The sequence below is a fragment of the Aquarana catesbeiana genome, linkage group LG09 (assembly GCF_042186555.1).
Source record: "Aquarana catesbeiana isolate 2022-GZ linkage group LG09, ASM4218655v1, whole genome shotgun sequence".
NCBI classification, from domain to species: domain Eukaryota; kingdom Metazoa; phylum Chordata; class Amphibia; order Anura; family Ranidae; genus Aquarana; species Aquarana catesbeiana.
In genome coordinates, this window is record NC_133332.1 from 149,405,982 (window position 1) to 149,428,370 (window position 22,389).

The following is a 22,389-nucleotide window of genomic DNA, read 5'->3' on the forward strand; positions in this document are numbered from 1 at the left end:
CTACTGCACAGTGGGGGACCCGATTGCAATCGCGGACACGAGAGCCAGAACGGGGATTTGTGTGTGTAAATACACAAATCCCTGTTCTGTCAGGGGAGAGGAGACAGATTGTTTGTTCATAGTAAGTAGGAACAGCGATATGTCTCCTCCCCCAGTCAGTCCCATCCCCCCACAGTAAGAAACAATAACTAGGGAACACATTTAACCCCTTGATCGCCCCTAGTGTTAACCCCTTCCCTACCAGTGACATTTACACAGTAATCAGAGAAAAAGAGAGCGGTCTGGGTACTGCCTCTTAATATAACACAACTCCATCCCTGTAATACATATAATACAAAATGAGTTAGCCCATGGGACTTTAAATGAGTTGGTCATAGAGGTTATGACAAGTAAGTATTAGGATTTATTAAAGTTCCAAGAACATCATCATAAATGAGCATAAAAACATCATGAGGCATGCTTTGACCATTGAAATGTTAATTACAGTAATAAAATACATGGTATACATATACAACTTGGTACTCAACGCATTTCGTGAGCTCTGTTCGCTTCCTCAGGAGTTGGTGTATATGCAGGATATCTAGAAAATAGTAAGTATCAGTAAGATATAACATTCAATGGTAATTATGGTTAGAGAAGAAGCATGTGACCTCTAAGAGGCACCCCATACTTACATTATGGTCAATTGGTCCATAGGACTGATCTGCAAGGGTAGCAGCGGAAAGCACTCCAACCGGGAGCTGAAGAGACGTAACCCGCAGCAACCAAACAGGGGCCTGGCAGAGGGCGGACATGGCGAAAAAGGAGGAAGAGAATGTGGTGTGTCCTGGAGTGCCCCATTAGCCACATATGTCATGATAGCTGTAATAAAATTATATATGTATAGGAGTCAATAGACTTAATAGTAGCCTGTAAGTATAAATAATGTAGTATCACTGTTGTATAGTAAAATCCATGACATTGTAGGCGTGGATGCAAACAAGAAAGAAAAAAGGTGAAAAGGAGAGTGTAAAGAGTGCAAGATTGTGAAGAGGGAAAAGAAATCATAAAAGAGTGCTGAGTGCTTTCCACTGCTACCCTTGCAGATCAGTCCTATGGACCAATTGACCATAATGTAAGTATGGGGTGCCTCTTAGAGGCCACATGCTTCTTCTCTAACCATAATTACCATTGAATGTTATATTCTACCGATACTTACTATTTTCTAGATATCCTGCATATACACCAACTCCTGAGGAAGCGAGCAGAGCTTGCGAAACACGTTGAGTACCAAGTTGTATATGTATACCATGTATTTTATTGCTGTAATTAAAATTTCAATCGTCAAACCATGCCTCGTGATGTTTTTATGCTCATTTAAATCCTTATGCTTACTTGTCATGACCTCTATGACCAACTCATTTAAAGTCTCATGGGCTAACTCATTTTGTATTTACACAGTAATCAGTACATTTTTATAGCACTAATCGCTGTATAAATGTCAATGGTCCCAAAAATGTGTCAAAAGTGTCTGATCTGTCCACCACAATGTTACAGTACCACCAAAAATCGCAGATCACTGCCATTACTAGTAAAAAAAAAAAAAAATAATAAAAATGCCATAAAATGCCATAAATCTTTCCTATAGTTTGTAGAGTCTATTACTTTTGCGCAAACCAATCATTCTCTCCTCTCATGCCAGGGTACTAGGTGTAATCCTGGACTCTGGCCTTTCCTTTCAGCCCCAAATCCAATCACAAATCCAAATCCAATCCGTGCAAATCTTGTAGAGTTAATCTCTGTAACATCTCCAAAATATGCCCCTTTTTATCCATTGAAACCACTAAGCAACTTATTCACGCCCTTGTTATCTCTCACCTTGACTATTGTAACTCTCCCCTCTCAGGCCTAACTCTTCTCAGGCTATCCCCTCTTCAGTCTATCATGAATGCTGCTGCCAGACTCAACCATCTTACCAACCATTAAGCCTCTACAACCCCTCTCTGCCAATCCCTCCACTGGCTTCCCATTGCCCAACAAATACAATTTTAAATATTAACAATAACATAAAAAGCTATTTCCAACTCTGCCCTGAGCTACATTACCAATCTTGTTTCTAAATATCACCCAAACCACCCTCTCCACTCCTCCCAAGATCTACTGCTCTCTAACCCCTTTGTCTCATTCTCCCATGCTCATCTCCAGGACTTCTCCAGAGACTCTCTCATGCTGTCTGGCTATCTCCTATTCTGTCCACTTTTAGGCAATCCCTGAAAGCTCATCTCTCCAGGGAAGCCTATCCTGCCTAACCAAATCTTTTATTTTTCCCATCAGTTCATCTCTCACAGTTATTACCCTTTGTTCCACCAGCCCCTCCTTATTAGATTGTAAGATCCCAGGAGCAGGGCCCTCCTAACCCTCTTGTATTGAATAATATTGCTGCTGTATTGTTTCCATTTATATTGTAAAGCATTGTGTGTTGGCGCTATATATATATCCTGAATAGTAATAACAAAGCTCATTTAAAACATTCTTAGATATGATGGGCCATTTGATTTATAGTTGTTTTTTTTTCCCCAAAGAAACACATTTATTTTGCTGCTTTGAGACTTTACATTGTATGTTGCAAATATGTGTTAACTGATCATCTTGGGGTAAAATCTGCAGACAGCTGGATACTTGTGGTTTACCATCTTTGCATCCTGGTTTGTCCAAAAAATAAATAAATAAATAATATAATAACTGACCCTTGTTCTCTTCTCCCCAGTTTCTAGAATTTTTCTATACCTTGGAAGCATTAATTGATATTCTTTGATAACATTACAGCTGTTTTAAATATAATAATTTGTAACATGCATCATTTTCTAGCATTGTAGTTTTCTGTAGTGTACCTAAGGTTCTAAATGTATGTAATGAGTTTATCTTTAACAATCTTGAAATTACAGTATTTACTTTGATTCCATAAAGTTAATTTATACAGTTCTATATGACATTTATATTGTTTCTACAGAAATACAACACATAAACATGACTTAGCCCACATAGTGAATCAAATTTCTTTGTATGTTTGTTTAAATAATGTGAGTACCATTCTTACTGCTTGGAAAAGATTAAATAAATCATCTATTGCTCTATCATACTGCTAGGGCTGTTTGTCAGACTTGATTGATTTCAAATATACACTTGTGAACCTATTCTAATTTATATGATGTTGGTGCAGTCTACTTAGGATATCTTAAGGAGGTCAGTTTTGGCAGCAGTGGGAGGGAGGCTGTATAGCTGCTTAGATCACTTCTACAAGAAAGCCCATCAACGGCTGAAAATTTTGATACATGAAGGATGCCTGCAGGGGCAGGCATTATCCTAGTACAGTGATGGTGAACCTTGGCACCCCAGATGTTCGAAAACAACATTTCCGATGATGCTCAAGCACTGTGCAGAGTAGTTGAGCATCACGGGAAATGTAGTTCCAAAACATCTGGGTTGCCAAGGTTCGCCATCACTGTCCTAGTATAACCACGTCATCTCAAGGACGTACAGGTACACCCTAAGGGGTTGAATTGGTTTGAGAAAATCTATCATTTTTTTGTTACAGTTCTGTCTCCTATGGAACAGAGTGCATGTAGTTGTCCCATGTTGCTAAGTGCATACTAACCCTAGTTATGAGTTCTGACCTGCCCCCCTCCTCTCCTGCCACAGCTGATCCAACGATATCTAGAAAGGAGAAGACTGATTCATTAATGCAGCTTGCATTCACTGTGCACACTTTCCACAGACAAGCAGTGGCAAGAAAAATGCAGAGCCTTACACATGCCTTCTCCCTTGCATCTCACTTGCCAGTGCTCCTCTATCGAAAGTGTTCACAGCCAAGCCAAGCTACTGAATCATCAATCTCCTTCAAAGCTGTTGTTGGATCAGCCACTGCAGGAGGAAAGAGGGGCAGGTTGGACCACATAACTATTGTTAGAAAGCACTTAGCAACATGGGACAAGGTACTACTACATGTTTGTTCCACAGAGCACAAAACTGTAACTAAAAATTGTAATGATAGATCTTCTTTAAAAGAGCCATAATTCTAACATTTATTTTGTTTTCATGCAGGGAATGTATTTCTGCAAAAAACATATGTTGTAATATATAAACAACAAACATTTTTATGCAAAAGTACAATATGCCAAGAAAGTGACAAAAACCTCAGATAACCCTACAAGTTACAGTTGATCAAATGTATGATATGAATGCTTTCTGTGCATGCCAAAACATTTGGCAAAAAGTCATTGGGCACTTTGCCTGACATATCAGGTTTATTGAGGAAGTTATATCCACTAAGATAGGATTTTGTAGCTAGCTATGAAGGAACAGAGCAGAGATACTAACATGCATAAATTGTCTTACAAATCATTCAGCAACAAACACCCTTTTTACTGAAAGTTTAGCTCATAAGGCCCAGCACCGGGGCTCAAAGGTGTTTTTTTTTTCTTTGCATGATCTGCTGTGTTGCAGATCTTTTGAATGTTATTTTGATAATTAATTCATTGCTATTTGTTGCAGAAAATGATTTTGTGCTTAATAAAATCTTTTGCTCTTTAAGTATTATCTTTTAATGAAATGTGAGTGAAATAGACAGCTTTATCCTATCCTAGAGTAAATTGGCCAGATATCATGGTACAGTAATTGGGATTGGGAAGATTAAGGTCTCATTGAAGTCCTGTGAAACCGAACACTGCTTCACTTCAGTGAACTCTAAGTTGTGGTTGTTCAGTGAAGAGTTTCTAATTGAAAAAATACATGTTAAGTTAAACTTCTTCATAGATTGTTTCTGTAAATGTCAATGAGCACTATGTCTCCTGGGAATGATGGGATGGGATGTATTATCTTCATATTTTATATTTTTTATGTTTTTGTACAAAAAAGAAAGCCAAGACTTTGTTAATGAGTGTTGCAATTTTTATGTTAATGCATAATTAGAATGAGTTATCCACTGCTCAATCTGATGTAAAAATATTACTACATCCAAAAAATAAAATAAACAGTTTTTTAATGTCAAAATAATTTTTAACTGTGTTCATGTGGTATTGTATTCTAGAACCTCTTCCAGATAGCTTAGCAGGGTTGGTGACCTTTCTTTCCTTTTCTGCTGTTAAATACAGCTTGAATCAATACATTCAATTTAAAGTGTTATGAGTGCGTAGAATAATCAAATTTCAATAAGTGCAAAATGAAATATACACATGAATAAAGTGCTGGTAGGTATGTATACAGTGTGGTTCATATAAGTGACTTTATAAAATAGTATGAAAAATCATCAGAAAAAATTGATAAAAAGCCCATGAACTTGGAATCAAGTATGCTCCCAGAGAGGCCATTGAAGGTAATTCATCAAAGGAATTTTGCCTCCCGATGGCATCCGGATGATGAAACGCGTAGGTAGGAGTGGGCACATTGGTCAGGTACTACATCACTTCCGCCTAGTGGAGCGCACGCTGGCTCCAGGGGATTGCGGAGCAGCAGTGGTTTAAATTGAAAAATCAGGAGATTATTCCTGGTGCTGGGACACAGCACCTATTTTGTGAGCAGACATCCTTTTTATTTATATGTAAATCTTTTAACTAAATGGTATTACGCTATGTTGTTTGATATGGTTTTGTTTTCCCTCTGAGTTGGATCCAGTGATGTGGCCTCCATACTTCCAGGTGACACAGCATTTTACAGAAGCTTTGTAGACCTGCCTTGGTATAAGCCTAGGAGGGTCCACACTTGCGGGTGAGTGCGTACCCTGGTGGGAGCACGCACTGTGATTTGCTGTGACATATTGCATGCACACGGAGCACTTTTGTTTGGAATTCCTTTGATGAATTACCTTCACTCCCCTCATACTTGATTCCAAGTTCATGGATTTTTTATAATTTTTTTCTGATGATTTTTCACATTATTTTATGAAGTCACTTATTTTATGAACAGCACTGTATACGTACCTACCAGCATTTTATTCATGTGTATATTTCATTTTGCACTTATTGCAATTTGATTATTCTATGCACTTATAAGCACTTTAAATTGTATGTATTGATTCACGGTGCATTTAAATAGGGTAGCACAGCTTTCTCTATAAGTTATTGTATTTATGGCTTGTACACGCCATTTAGTTGCAGCAACCCAGTTTCTGTTTTGTTTTAAATCTTTGTGCAAGTAAACCAGTGTGCGATAGGGCAGACAAGGAGAAGTATTGGATTGCTAAGATTATCACTCTTTTCTCCTTTTGTAAGTATGTTCAAACTGTTGACTAACAGCACTGTTCAAAATAATAGCCCTTTTACTAACTCCTAACTCTGTCCCTGGTCAACCTTAAAGATCACATAGCTAATGAAGCTCTTGTCATTTTTGGGGATAGTGTTCTAATCACAATAACATTGTATTATTTATGTATTGGCTTAGCCCCAGCCAACATGAGCACATTAATATTGATGATGGTTTATTTGCACTATAATTGTAAATATCACATTGTGTTAGGGATTGCTTTTGTGGCTTGAAAGAGGAGTATTAGAAACACACGTTTTGTTTAGAAATCGCAAACATTTATGGCTTAAGGACCCAATTATGTCTTTTCTAAACATGAATATTTGTTGTGGTTAATTAAAGTGAAAATATTGTAACTTAATTTATGTTTTGCTTCCTTTATGTCTCCATTGCTTGAGGGTAATGACATATGACTGTCTCATTTGCCAAACAGATTTTTAAAATGCACAATATTTTATGTTTTTCTTTGAAGTCATTGACCTTATTTGCTCTAAGGAAACCTCAGGAAATGTGACTCCTTCCTGTTATTACAAAGAGTTATATAAAATACAGTGCTTCCCATTATCACTGTTAAAAGTACAGTGTTACACTTCATAAAATGCCTAATTTAGTATACACGATAAAGATTAAACCCCATTTATCAATGTCTGACATAAAAATGGCCTATATGCTTCCACAGCCACCAATTAGATTTAAGCTGGCAAGTAGGAGAGACAGCTCCTTGGTTTTTGTATAACTGATATCTGTTGGGCATTTCAAAGAACACAGTTCTGCTTTTGGATAAGAAAAGTTCACTTTTAGTTTGCTATTTTAAAAGGATTGCTTTTCAAGTTTTTAAATGATAGAAATTGTCACCTCACTTGCAATGTTTTCGTGCACAGTTTGAAAATTTGTATCTGAAAATCGAATTATTCAAAGTAGTTTGGCTAACTACAAAACTATTTTTTAGTAATTTTTGTGCTTATTTACACAACTATTTCCATATTTGTGTTAAAGAGTCCTTTTACCTCAACAGCTTTGAACACAGTTTATAAATAAAGTTAACATACCTAAACATTTGTGCATACCGCCTTTAGCTGAACTGCAGATGACTAGACAATATCAGTACCAGTTGGAGGCTGACAGTTACTAAATTTGCATACTGTACATCAAAATGTTTAACCATGGGCAGAGAGAACACTTAGAATCCTTCCACTTGCCTAATTACACAGAACACCTTTGGGCCTATTTATAGTGGTAAGTGGATATCGCTATCATCTGGACACCACAGTCCTACTGTGCCTGCATTAATGTTTCATGCATTTCAGGCATGAGGTGGAGCCAGTGGTGTCCCACAGAGTACTCTCTACCGGGGGCATAACTTAGCATATTGGGCACCCAGGTGGATTATTTGTTAACTCTGTATACATAAAAATAATATTCAGTAACATACATTAAACTTAATATCATACTGGAGATGGGAACATAATTAGCCAGTGGGGAGCTGCTGTAAGTATGGTTGCAATTATATACAGGGATACTGAACTTAGCATAGCCCGACCTCTTAGCACTGGTGGTCAGTGGCATACTGTAGACATATCTGCACCCAAAGCATTAGTGGGTAGTGGCTAACTGTATAAATAACCCTACCCCCCAGCATTGGTGTTCATTGGTTTGCTGTAACCCCCCCAGCATTTGGTGGTTTGTGGGGGGAACAATACCCCCCCTCTGCATTTATCATCAGTGGTTAATAGGGATGAGCTTCGAGTTCGAGTCGAACTCATGTTCGACTCGAACATTGGCTGTTCGCAAGTTCACCGAACAGCGAACAATTTGGGGTGTTCGCGGCAAATTCGAATGCCGCGGAACACCCTTTAAAAGTCTATGGGAGAAATCAAAAGTGCTAATTTTAAAGGCTAATATGCAAGTTATTGTCATAAAAAGTGTTTGGGGACCTGGGTCCTGCCCCAGGGGACATGGATCAATGCAAAAAAAAGTTTTAAAAACGGCCGTTTTTTCAGGAGCAGTGATTTTAATAATACTTAAAGTCAATCAATAAAAGTGTAATATCCCTTTAAATTTCGTACCTGGGGGGTGTCTATAGTGTGCCTGTAAAGGGGCGCATGTTTCCTGTGTTTAGAACAGTCTGACAGCAAAATGACATTTTGAAGGAAAAAACTCATTTAAAACTACCCGCGGCTATTGCATTGCCGACAATACACATAGAAGTTCATTGATAAAAACGGCATGGGAATTCCCCAAAGGGGAACCCCGAACCAAAATTAAAAAAAAAAAATGACGTGGGGGTCCCCCTAAATTCCATACCAGGCCCTTCAGGTCTGGTATGGATATTAAGGGGAACCCCGGCCAAAATTTAAAAAAAAAATGACGTGGGGTTCCCCCTAAATTCCATACCAGACCCTTCAGGTCTGGTATGGATTTTAAGGGGAACCCTGCGCCAAAAAAAAAAAAAAAAACGGCGTGGGGTCCCCCCAAAAATCCATACCAGACCCTTATCCGAGCACGCAACCTGGCAGGCCGCAGGAAAAGAGGGGGGGACAAGAGTGCGGCCCCCCCTCCCTCCTGAACCGTACCAGGCCACATGCCCTCAACATTGGGAGGGTGCTTTGGGGTAGCCCCCCAAAACACCTTGTCCCCATGTTGATGAGGACAAGGGCCTCATCCCCACAACCCTGGCCGGTGGTTGTGGGGGTCTGCGGGCGGGGGGCTTATCGGAATCTGGAAGCCCCCTTTAACAAGGTGACCCCCAGATCCCGGCCCCCCCCTGTGTGAAATGGTAAGGGGGTACATAAGTACCCCTACCATTTCACGAAAAAAGTGTCAAAAATGTTAAAAATGACAAGAGACAGTTTTTGACAATTCCTTTATTTAAATGCTTCTTCTTTCTTCTATCTTCCTTCATCTTCTGGTTCTTCTGGCTCTTCTGGTTCTTCTGGTTCTTCCTCCGGCGTTCTCGTCCAGCATCTCCTCCGCGGCGTCTTCTGTCTTCTTCTCCTCGGGCCGCTCCGCACCCATGGCATGGGGGGGAGGCTCCCGCTCTTCTCTTCTTCTCTTCTTCTTTTCTTCTTTTCTTCTTTTCTTCTCTTCTTCTCTTCTTCTTCATTTTCTTCTCCGGGCCGCTCCGCAATCCATGCTGGCATGGAGGGAGGCTCCCGCTGTGTGACGGCGCTCCTCGTCTGACAGTTCTTAAATAACGGGGGGGCGGGGCCACCCGGTGACCCCGCCCCCCTCTGACGCACGGTGACTTGACGGGACTTCCCTGTGGCATTCCCCGTGATGTCACAGGGAAGTCCCGTCAAGTCACCGTGCGTCAGAGGGGGGCGGGGTCACCGGGTGGCCCCGCCCCCCCGTTATTTAAGAACTGTCAGACGAGGAGCGCTGTCACACAGCGGGAGCCTCCCTCCATGCTAGCACTTTTGATTATTCATGTTCGTGTCCCATAGACTTTAACGGTGTTCGCATGTTCGAACGAACTTTTTTCCTGTTCGCATGTTCTGGTGCGAACCGAACAGGGGGGTGTTCGGCTCATCCCTAGTGGTTAACTAAAAGAACATCGTCCCCCAGGGCAAAAGTAGGTTACCAGGTGGTAAGTAACTGGCTGGAATGATAATAATAGCTCTCCCAGCATTGTTTACTTATTTAAAACAAATGCTCTTGTGCGGAGCTCTTTTTCCAATTTGAGCTGTTAATATAGCCCTACTGTCAGGCAGAGGTCTCTGGGGCTGATGGTTCTGGCTCCTTTTAGTGTCAGGTGTTGGAACACAGAGAGCATTCCAGCACCCGGCACACCACTGCCACCCTGCATGACGCTTGTGGCCACACTGGGCATGCTCTAAATAGTGGTACCAAGTGCAGGCTGCTGCCTCCCTAGGAATACCTCTGCCCCCTGTTTAACACTGTAAAGTGCGCTTAGTGATTGGAGAAGAGTCCAGCCATATGACTTTGATTATCAATGACTGTTTCTTTCTCAGAATCTATGCAGAACAAATGACAGATAGTTTGAAACAAAATAAAAAATACTTATGCAAGAAGCCCAAGATAGAAACTGCTACTGACACCCTACCCAAACACAGCTCACAAATTTGTTTGTAGTTTACCACTATGGGGTTGATTTACTAAAACTGAAGTACAAAATCTGGTGCAGCTGTGCATGGTAGCCAATCAGCTTCTAACTTCATCTTATTCAATTAAGCTTTGACAAAAAACACCAGGAAGCTGATTGGTTTCTATGCAGAGCTGCACCAGATTTTGCACTCTCCGGTTTTAGTAAGTTGATCCCTATAGTTTTAATATGTTATATTTTTTTTACAATATGTATGCAGTAATGGCTGAAGAAGAGGACACTATCTTAATTGGTATTGTAGAACAGGACCAGAAATATGTTAGAGCAAAGAAATACAAAAACATTAGTAGCGCTAAAACAATCAAGTGTTTTTTGTGATTGCTAAAAAGTCCACTTTTTAACTTAACAGTGAAAATCAGCAGTTGTGAATATGAAATTGTCTGGCATAGAAAAAAATCATTGCAGATTTTAGTTCAAGCCTATCACCTTCACCACACCCCGTGTGTAACACTCCCCCAAGGTAATCCACTTACCAGATAATACTGGGTAATGCGTTTTGTCTTTCAATGGTTGATGTCAGCACACACTGCACATTTCCATCTAAATATTTGCTCATCACAAGCAGAGGACAAGAATGCACATAGCATAATCCAGTAATTAAAAGGTATTTATTTAAATATTCCTTAAGGTTGTGCACTTACAATGTAACGAGTTAAAAATAGCATGTAACGGCTATAAATCAAAGGTTGCTATCTCCTGTCTACCTCTCACCGCTCCAGCGGTGTTCCCGGGTAAGGTAAGCAGGAAAGCCGACAACGTGGGTTGCTGCGTGGTCACGCCCTGGCACATTTCGTCATCACTTTGTCAGGGCGTGGCCACACAGTGCAGCTTCCAACTTCAAATACACGTACATGCGCCAGGGGATTAGCTCGCTTGCGCATTCGTGTATTAGGCCAAACAAGGGCACCTACCATCTATCATACGAGCCCTGATATACATGAGTATCAGTATTTCTGCGGTATCCAAAATATACCATAACTTATAATTAAAAGGCACCATAATTAGCCATTGCATATCTATAGTGGGTGAATATGGAATACTATTAACACAATGAATACTCGAGTCGGATCAATAAAAGAAATCACAATCCGACCTGATCGATCCGTGTATGGCACCAAAACACACTCCAAGCACCTAATAATGATGCAACTGAGATTATATTTCAAACCACAATATAGCTACACCTTACAAAGCGTGTTGTCATCTATCCCATGGTGGTGCCATACTCATTTGCAGTGCAAACATCACCTAGTAGATGTTGCTTGCATAAAACAAATAAAAATACATAAAAATTGCATATACATAAAATCGCATCCCACATATATCTTATATTAATACCATGCATATTAAAAATAGCATAAATGCAATATTAATTGACTAGACGATTTCAATGCATAAAATATACATATAAAATTAATGCATATGCATATTATGTTTAAAGCGATATTAGTACATAATACTCCTATGTACCTACCCTAGCATCATTGTCAGCAAAAAAACTAACCCAGGATAGTGCACATCTATCTATCTCCAAACCACATATCTATAGCTGGTAAATGTACAATTTTGAAATATATTCATTCACCTAAACAAATATATGTGTGTAATATTATATACCATTAAAAATTCATAAAAAGACTCAAAAACATTATATAATCAATAGAATTAATAATCACTAATAAAGCTATTTAAATCCAACTCAATGTTCATTCCTCTTGGACTCAAAGTATTGGTTAAGTAGCTCTTTGCAGCCTTCGAGTCCAAGATGACCAAGAAAAGAAGGAATAACAGACGTGCCAAGAAGGGACGTGGGCATGTCCAGCCTATTCGGTGCACCAACTGCGCCCGCTGTGTCCCAAAGGACAAAGCTATCAAAAAGTTTGTGATCCGAAACATCGTTGAGGCTGCAGCTGGTCAGAAACCGCTCTCGTGAGGCACGTAAGGATCGCACACCACCACCAAGGTTCAGGCCTGCGGGCGCACCTCCAAGAGCACCTCCCAAACCAATGTAAAGAAATCTGCTCAGATGTCTTGTCAATAAACTGTTAAAAATGAAAAAAAAAAAAAAAAAAAAAGCATTGGTTAAGTATATCCACTTTGGCTCACACTTAGACAATACTCTTACCCTGTTGCTTCCTCTCCAATCTGGGTACATTTTCTCTATCCCCCAGAATTTTAATCCTGAGGGATCACTATTGTGTTTAGTTTTAAAGTGCATAGAGACGCTATGCTCTTTGTAGCCAATCCTAATATTATTAATATGCTCAGATACATGTTTGCCTAAATTGCATTTGGTGTGACCAATATACATCAAATTGCATGGGCACTGAAGTGCATAGACATAAGTGGACTTGCATGAGATAAAATCTTTTATTTTGAATACCCTAGAATTGGCTGTCGATCGAAACTCAGTTATACCTCTTAGTTTAGTGTGTACTTGGCAGCAGGATATGCATCTGCGACATGCGAAGAAACCTGGACTGTCCCAGAACATAATGAGTCTAATCGATGGGTTTAAAATTTTCTTAACAACCCTAGCGAGGATGAATTTGCACAGACATACCATCAAAGAATATAAAGAAGACAGTTTATGCACACCTGTGGGACATCATTTCTCACAATCGGACCACGCCATAGAAGACCTCAATGTCTTAGTTCTTAAAGGGAATTTCAGAACTATCCAGGAAAGGAAAACGTTTGAACTAAGAATGATACTTCTTTTTGACACGAAGAATAATGGCCTGAATTTAGATATTGGTTTCCTTACACATTATGCTAAAGTTTTACGACCGCTCTGTGATTAGCATCACCCCCCCCTTGCATTCCCCCCTAGCTCTCCCTCTGTCTTATCTCACTAACTCTGCTGCTATCTTTATTACCATTGATTTGTATGTGTTTGGTTTTCTCTTCTTTTTTTTTTTTTTTTTCTCTTCTTTTTCTTTAACATTCTGCTTAAAAATTTGTGAATCAGTACTGCTTGGACCTTGAAGAAGGGGACATACCCCGAAAGCTTGTCCTGAAAAATTGTATGTTAGTGCAAATAAAAAAAGTATCACGGACAGTACTCAATTTTCTCTGTCACAATTGCACTAATACGGCTACAACAAATCAAGTATGATGGAAGATACTGCATATAGCCGAATAAAGAAGCAGTTAACCAACCTGATCACAAAGGAAACACAGGTCAACAGCGACATCTTCTTTCTCTCAAGATGCAAAAAGAGGAATCTCATACCACAGGGTCTCCGGATTAAAAATCCTTGTGCAAATACACTGAACTCACCTTATGCAGAAGGACTCTGCAGACGTACCAGCGAAAGGTTAAGGAACAACCTCATTCATAAACTCTATGGTAAAAGGGAAACAATCTGGAAACAAAAGCAGTTGGTGTTTGAAACCTCAACACCATTGGATCCCACAAGCATCAACCAAATTAAGAATGAAATTGAAACCTTACAAAGACAACTGCAAAAACTTGCCATGAACAGGAAGCAAAAAAAACTCCAAAAGCTACACCAAGAGCAGACCTTTTGGATACAACCTAAACAACACAAAACAAACACAACTTCTATAACTCCTGCTATCAGCAACTTGGAAGCCAATCCAGAATCCCAAGGTATCCTTTGTGTAAATGCTGACTTTACAGAAAATGTGGATATAACAGAGGAACTCGGAATAATAAATTTGTCAAATCATCAACTTACTACACCAGAAACAACAGTCCTCTCCAAAGGCCTCACATTCTGCCCAACCACCAAATTGGATAAATTACAGGTATGGTCAGATATGGAGGAATTCTTTAGGAGACTAAGGCTCAAAGAATATTTTGACAGTAAGGAAAGGAATCCTAGGACAATAGATGGTTACAAAAGGAAAAAGAACAGCAACTTCACACCTCCAGAAGGACGCAACCCCAAACTGGATACCTATATTGACAGCTTCAGGCTGCGAGTTACATCCCTGATATCCACCCAGCAAAAGAAAACATTATACAACCTTTCACCACTGGAGCGAAGAGCTGTACATGATCTGCGCAATAATCAGGCCATAACCATCAAACCAACAGATAAAGGGGGAGCAGTCGTTGTGATGGATACAGACAAATATATACAAGAGGGCCAGAGGCAGCTGGCAAATACTACTTACTACAAAAAACTGGATTATGATCCGACCCAGGATTTTACTAAGCAATTAAAAGGTCTCATTGCGACAATGCCAAACCACCTACATTCAGAACTCATCAATGCAATTCCGGATAATCCAGAAATTGGAGACTTCTACATGCTGCCCAAGATCCACAAGCCAGGAAATCCAGGCAGACCCATTATAACAGGTATGAATACACTTAGTGAACATATCTCAGGCCTTGTAGAAAACATGTTAAAACCTTTAGTCATGAACACTGCAAGTTTCCTGCAAGACACCACTGATTTTCTGAACAAGCTTAACAATATACAACAATTACCACCTAATACACTTCTAGTCACTATGGATGTAGAATCTCTGTACAGTAACATCCCTCACAAGGATGGGTTGGCGGCATGTCACAGATTCTTATCATCCTCACCAGACCACAAATACACTGCTGAGGATGTGACACGGCTCATTGAATTCATTCTTACACACAACTACTTCACTTTCAATAATGACATCTATCTCCAGTGTATGGGTACTGCTATGGGAAGCAAAATGGCACCCCAATATGCAAATTTATTTATGGCTGACCTGGAGGACAAATTTCTGAACAGCATACAACAAAAGCCATACAGATATTATCGCTATATTGATGATATATTCATGATATGGACTGAAGGTGAAGAAAATCTAAACCAATTCTTTTCATTGATCAACACTTTTCACACATCTATCAAACTAAAAATGGACTATTCGAACACACATGTCAACTTCCTGGACACTACAGTATACATCAGGGATGACAAGCTACACACGTCAATATACAGAAAACCGACTGACCGATGCAGCTATCTGCATAGTTCCAGTTTTCACCCCCAACACACCAAACGGGCCATCATACACAGCCAGGCTATCAGATACCACTGAATTTGTTCAGACCCAGAAGACAGAGATAAACATCTCAGAACACTGGCAGACTCCTTCCATAAGAAAGGTTACAAAGACAAAACCATAAGCAACAGCATAAACACAGCCTTGAAAACCCGAAGAGAAAATCTCCTCCAATACACAGAGAAAAAAACAAATAACCGAGTACCTCTAGTCACCACATACAACCCAGCACTTGAAGGGATCAAAAAGATAATTAAAGATTTACAACCCATTATAACAGAGGATGAAACTCTGAAAGGAATATTCCAACAACCCCCATTATTGGCTTTCAGACAACCACCCAACCCCAGACACAAACTAATCAGCAGGAAACTTCACTCTGATTATGAAGTCACAAATAATGGTAGCAAACCCTGCAATAAAAAACGCTGCAAACTATGCAACCAGATAAATCTATCCAAAAGTGTTACACACACAAATGGGACCTTCAATATCATGGGATCTTACAGCTGTACCTCAAGTAATGTTGTGTACCTCATCCAATGCAAAAGGTGCAGCAAAGGATCTTATGTTGGTGAAACAGGACAGAAGTTGCAAGCGAGGCGGAATTTGCACAGACATACCATCAAAGAACATAAAGAAGACAGTTTATGCACACCTGTGGGACATCATTTCTCACAATCGGACCACACCATAGAAGACCTCAATGTCTTAGTTCTTAAAGGGAATTTCAGAACTATCCAGGAAAGGAAAACATTTGAACTAAGAATGATACTTCTTTTTGACACAAAGAATAATGGCCTGAATTTAGATATTGGTTTCCTTACACATTATGCTAAAGTTTTACGACCGCTCTGTGATTAGCATCACCCCCCCCCCCTTGCATTCCCCCCTAGCTCTCCCTCTGTCTTATCTCACTAACTCTGCTGCTATCTTTATTACCATTGATTTGTATGTGTTTGGTTTTCTCTTCTTTTTTTTTTTTTTTTTTTCTCTTCTTTTTCTTTAACATTCTGCTTAAAAATTTGTGAATCAGTACTGCTTGGACCTTGAAGAAGGGGACATACCCCGAAAGCTTGTCCTGAAAAATTGTATGTTAGTGCAAATAAAAAAAGTATCACGGACAGTACTCAATTTTCTCTGTCACAATTGCACTAATACGGCTACAACAAATCAAGTATGATGGAAGATACTGCATATAGCCGAATAAAGAAGCAGTTAACCAACCTGATCACAAAGGAAACACAGGTCAACAGCGACATCTTCTTTCTCTCAAGATGCAAAAAGAGGAATCTCATACCACAGGGTCTCCGGATTAAAAATCCTTGTGCAAATACACTGAACTCTCCTTATGCAGAAGGACTCTGCAGACGTACCAGCGAAAGGTTAAGGAACAACCTCATTCATAAACTCTATGGTAAAAGGGAAACAATCCAGAAACAAAAGCAGTTGGTGTTTGAAACCTCAACACCATTGGATCCCACAAGCATCAAAATTGTATGTTAGTGCAAATAAAAAAAGTATCACGGACAGTACTCAATTTTCTCTGTCACAATTGCACTAATACGGCTACAACAAATCAAGTCTTAACAACCCTATAACTGAAAGATTGTCCCTTTCTATAAATAAATATTGGATTATCCGGAATAGCTTTTGTTAAAATTTTATCAGTACTTAATAGCGTCAATATTTCTTGAAAATGGCTTCCACCTCTTTATGTTGTGCATAATAGGCACTGATGAAGCCCCATTCATGCTTAGTATCCTTTTGTTTGATTCTATCAATCAGACAACTGTTCTGGGGGACTTTATGTATTTCATTAATAGCCTTATCAAGGACAAATGTGTTATACCCTTTCTCCCCAAATGATTCCTTAAAATTTGTGCTTGTTCTGAGTAATCATCATCTTGTGTGCAAATCCTCCTAACTCTTTGTAAATTGACCCTTAGGTATATTTTTCAACCATGTCCACTATGGATTGATAAGTAGCTATTCCAATCTGTCGGTTTGAAGAAACATTTAGTCACCAGTTGACAGTTAATGAGCATTACTGTAACGTCTAAGTAATTTATTGTTTCACGGCTCCATTTGCATGCTAATTTAATGCTATTTACATTTTTATTCAGCTCATTGACAAATGTTACTAGAGAGGATTCAGTACCCACCCATATAAAAAATAGATCAACAATGAACCACTTGTAAAACAAGAGTTCATTCCTTTGTTGTCCATATCTGAATTTATCCTCCCATGCATTCGTAAAGAGGTTTGCTAGAGATGGCGAAAATTTCACACCCATTGCTACGCCTTTAATTTGGGTGAAGAAATGTACCCTCGTACCAAAATAATTATGGCTTAAACAGTAACCTAGGGCCATTCCTAAAAAAATATTTTGCACAAATGGTAGATCTTCCCTTTTGCTTAGTGCCCAATTTAAAGGTAACAAAGCATCATCATGCTGTATTACTGTGTACAATGAAGCCATATGTGCGGTGACCAAAAATAAATCTTGGGCATCCGGGATGCCAACATTATTCAAAAAGCTGTAGAAACTGCCTTGTATCCTTCAAATAGGCTTTCGTTTCTATTACGCTTTGCAGAAAATTATCTAAATACTGGCCTATTCTAGCTGATACAGAATTGATACTATTTTCTATGGGTCTGGCAGGGGGATTCTGAGGGTCTTTATGTATCTTAGCTAATGCATATACCGTTGGGACACACTGAAACTTGGGACAAGGTCTTTATTCTTTTTTATTCAATACTCTCATATTATAACCGTGTTCCACCAGGTTCATCAAATCCTTTCTATAATCGTCAGTGGGGTCACTAGTTAGTTGTATATATGTATTATCATCAGATAACATATTGTTTAATTGAGAATGGTAAAAAACACTATCCAAAATCACAACCCCCCCCCCTATCTGCTTGTCTGATGACCACATCTTTCTTTGCTTCCAAAGATTTTAAACCATCTTCAGTATATTTTGGATTCACATTTTTCTTAGGTACTAATTTGTCTACGTCCTTTAAAACCATTTGTTTGAAGACGTCCACGTGTTTATTAGAAGGTTGTGGTGGGTTGAACAATGATTTATTTTTTAAACCACTATCCACACCTATGGTTGTGTAGTCGATTTTACTCGTTGGGCCTAAATTCAAACCCAAAAAATACCTTTTCATATTTAATTTTCTTATATATTTCTGAAAAACAATATACACACTGAATTTGTTAATTGATTTGTTAGCTGCACATTTGAGTCCTGTGTTTAAAATATTTAATTCTTTAATTCGTTGAGTTGGATATTAGCTAGATTTTAAATTCCTTCTAGTCTCTGAGATGGAGTTTCACATTAAAATACTGAGAGACCACTTCTGCTAAATTTTCTCCAGACCACATCTATAATATCACAATAATACTCCCAGAAGATAGACCACTATGGTTATAATCATTGTTCCAAGCAAATAAAAAACATGTATAATAATTACAATACTTTGCATTATTTAATTGATGATTTTGCAAAGCAGAACCTTTGGGTATACTTTTCATCCCCTAGTGTACTGTGCATTGCTTGCTGAAGATTAGCATTTCTGCAACATCCACATTTCTGAAATGCCTGTCATGTGCCTTCAGCTACTTTAAGCTGAATTTAAGTTTTTATCAAACTTAAGCTGGCTATACGCTAATAGAAGTTGTTTGAATATCTTCATTTTCAGAACATTCATACAATTATTTATTAGTTAGTGGGTTAAAATCGACATTTGTTTTTAACCATAGTGACAAAAAAGTTCAAAGGAACAGAATGATTGACTTTCTAACAGTGTATGTGGTTTTTGCTTGGGAAAATCCATTGATACCAAAATGGAGTGTGAAAAGCAAATGCAAAAAATGCAAAATTTGAAAGCACTTTTAATTAACATTCCTCAAATCTCTGCTGGTGTTATCAAATGTACTAACAAGAGTTTTCATACAAAGTGTTGTGTGGACAACTTAAGTCTTTTATTAGATTATGTAGCATGCAGTAGCTGCAATTTATGGAAGGCAGGTGGCACAGTACTCTGTAAGAGGGTCCTACCGGCACACTCTATTCAAACACTGTGAATGTAAATTAATTCTGGGCATATTAGGGTTACTTGCTGAATTACTCTGATTTTCATGCCTGCATTTGTCATGTATACTTGGCTGTCCTCATATTTGACTTTATCCTTATTTTAACCACTTCCCGCCCGGCCAATAACAGATTGATGTCCGGGAAGTGGTTCTGTTATCCTGACTGGGTGTCATATGATGTCCAGCAGAATAACATGCCAGCGCGTGCTTCTTACCATGTGATCAGCTGTGACCAATCACAGCTGATCATTGCGTGAACCAGGAAGTGCCGGTAAACGGCATACCTCGGTTCGTGCTGACAGAGAGATCCGGTTGGAGCCGATCGGTGGCTCTCCCTGTCAGAGGGGGGGTCTGTGCTGATAATCAGCACATTGATTATCAGCACAGCCCCAAAAGAAGTGCCAAAAAGGTACCCAGTCAGTGCCCCCTCAGGATCGCCTATCAGTGCCCAATAAAGTGCCCAATAAAGTGCCAAACAGTGCCATATAGTGCCCACCACAGTGCCATTCAGTGCCCATCACATTGCCAATCAGTGCCCTACAATAACACCTGTCAAAACCTCATCAGTACCTCATCATCAGTACTGCCCATCAGTACCACCTGCCAGTGCCACCTGTCAGTGCCAATCAGTACCACCTATCAGTGCCAATCAGTGCTGCCTATCAGTGCCAATCAGTGCTGCCTGTCAGTGCCCATCACAGCCGCTTGTCAATGCCCATCTGTACCGCCTGACAGTGCCACCTATCAGTGCCCATCAGTGCTGCATATCAGTGCCGCCTATTGGTGCCCATCAGTGCTGCATATCAGTGCCTCCTCATCAGTGCCCATCAGTGCCACCTTATCAGTGCCAACTCATCAGTGCCTATCAGTGCTGCCTCATCAGTGCCCATCAGTGCCGCATCATCATCCGCATAACAATCCTTTTCCTTTCTCCGACCACCACCTTATTAGTTTCTCTCTCCCCCTGTCTTCCACCACCTTTCTCTCCAATCGCCTAACCATCACCGATAGAAACTTTTGCAACTTCAACTCCTCTTTCCTCTATTCTGCTACTGACCACCTCTATGACAAAATCTCTCCCCTGTCCGGCCCCAACCAAGCCACGTCCATCTACAATAAATCTCTGTCCTCCACCCTGGACAAGCTCGCTTCCCTCACTACACGCAGAATCAGGCCTCGACCCCTAGAACCCTGGCAAACAGCTGACACTAAAATTCTCAAAAAACATAGTCGCGCTCTTGAGCGTCTGTGGCACAAGACTAAGTCTTTCAAAGACTTCAACCAATACAAATCTGCCCTCCAAAAATACTATTCTTTCCTCCACACTGCCAAGCAAACCTATTTTACAACTGTTATTAACACCTTCTCATCCAATCCCCGTAAACTCTTCTCTACCTTCAACTCTCTACTTTGTCCTCCACCGCCTCCACCCACTGACTTACTCACTGCCCAGGAAATCACTAATCACTTCAAAAACAAGATTGATACAATCGGTGATGAAATCTCCATTCTACAAGTATCTCCCCCAGCTAAGACCCCATGTCAACAGGTACAACTGACACTCCCCCCATTCAAATATGCTACTACAGACGAAGTTGCTAAACTCCTTTCTATCGCCCACCTAACCACCTGTCCCCTGGACCCTATTCCCTCTCAAATGCTACGGTCACCCTCTGACCCCATCCTACACTCTCTAACCCACATCTTCAATCTCTCCCTCACCTCTGGCATCTTCCCCGATGCTCTAAAACATGCACTGGTCACCCCCATACTCAAAAAGCCGTCCTTGGACCCTACCAATCTTAACAACCTACGCCCTATCTCCTTGCTCCCCTTTTCCTCTAAACTCCTTGAACGCTTAGTTTACAACCAACTGAGTGACCACCTCATTAAAAACAACTTTCTTGATCCCCTTCAATCTGGATTTCGCCCTCAACACTCCACAGAAACTGCTCTTTTAAAACTCACTAATGACCTACTAACTGCAAAAACCGACGGACACTATTCTGTACTCCTACTTCTGGATCTTTCAGCTACCTTTGACACGGTTGACCACCCCCTCCTCCTCAAAAAACTTTACTCCCTCGGTCTCTGTGACTGTACTCTTCAGTGGCTCTCATCCTACCTATCCCAATGCACCTTCAGTGTCACTTACAATTCTACTTCCTCCACTCCTCTTCCCTTCTCTGTCGGGGTCCCCCAAGGTTCTGTTCTTGGACCTCTTTTATTCTCAATCTACACCTCTTCCCTGGGTCAGTTGATAGCCTCTCACGGCTTTCAATATCATTTCTATGCTGATGACACACAAATCTATCTCTCCACCCCTCAACTCACTCCATCAGTCTCCTCACGCATCACTAACTTACTAACCGACATATCTGTATGGATGTCACACCACTTCCTCAAACTCAACTTGTCCAAAACCGAGCTTATAATATTTCCTCCCCCACGTGCCTCTTCCCCTGACTTCTCTGTCAAGAGCAATGGCAAAACCATCCACCCGTCCCCACATGTCAGGGTGCTAGGTGTTATCCTGGATTCTGAACTCTCCTTTCGGCCCCACATCCAATCACTTTCCAAAGCTTGCCGCCTCAACCTCCGCAACATCTCTAAACTACGTCCCTTTCTAACCAATGAAACCACAAAGCTCCTAATTCACTCCCTGGATATCTCTCGCCTCGACTACTGCAACTCTCTCCTCATTGGCTTACCTTTAAATAGACTATCCCCCCTTCAGTCCATCATGAATGCTGCTGCCAGACTCATCCACCTTACAAACCGCTCAGTGTCTGCTACCCCTCTCTGCCAATCCCTCCATTGGCTACCACTCGCCCAACGAATTAAATTCAAAATACT

At 40.2% G+C, this 22,389-nt stretch overlaps 1 protein-coding gene and 1 pseudogene across 2 annotated transcripts in view; both read left to right on the forward strand.

Annotated features, from left to right (window-relative positions):
- Positions 1-22,389, forward strand: part of AFF2 (ALF transcription elongation factor 2) — a 976,027-nt gene that overhangs the window by 598,309 nt on the left and 355,329 nt on the right. The gene's annotated exons all lie outside the window — the stretch shown is intronic.
- LOC141108059 (small ribosomal subunit protein eS26-like) lies at positions 12,111-12,451 on the forward strand (annotated as a pseudogene).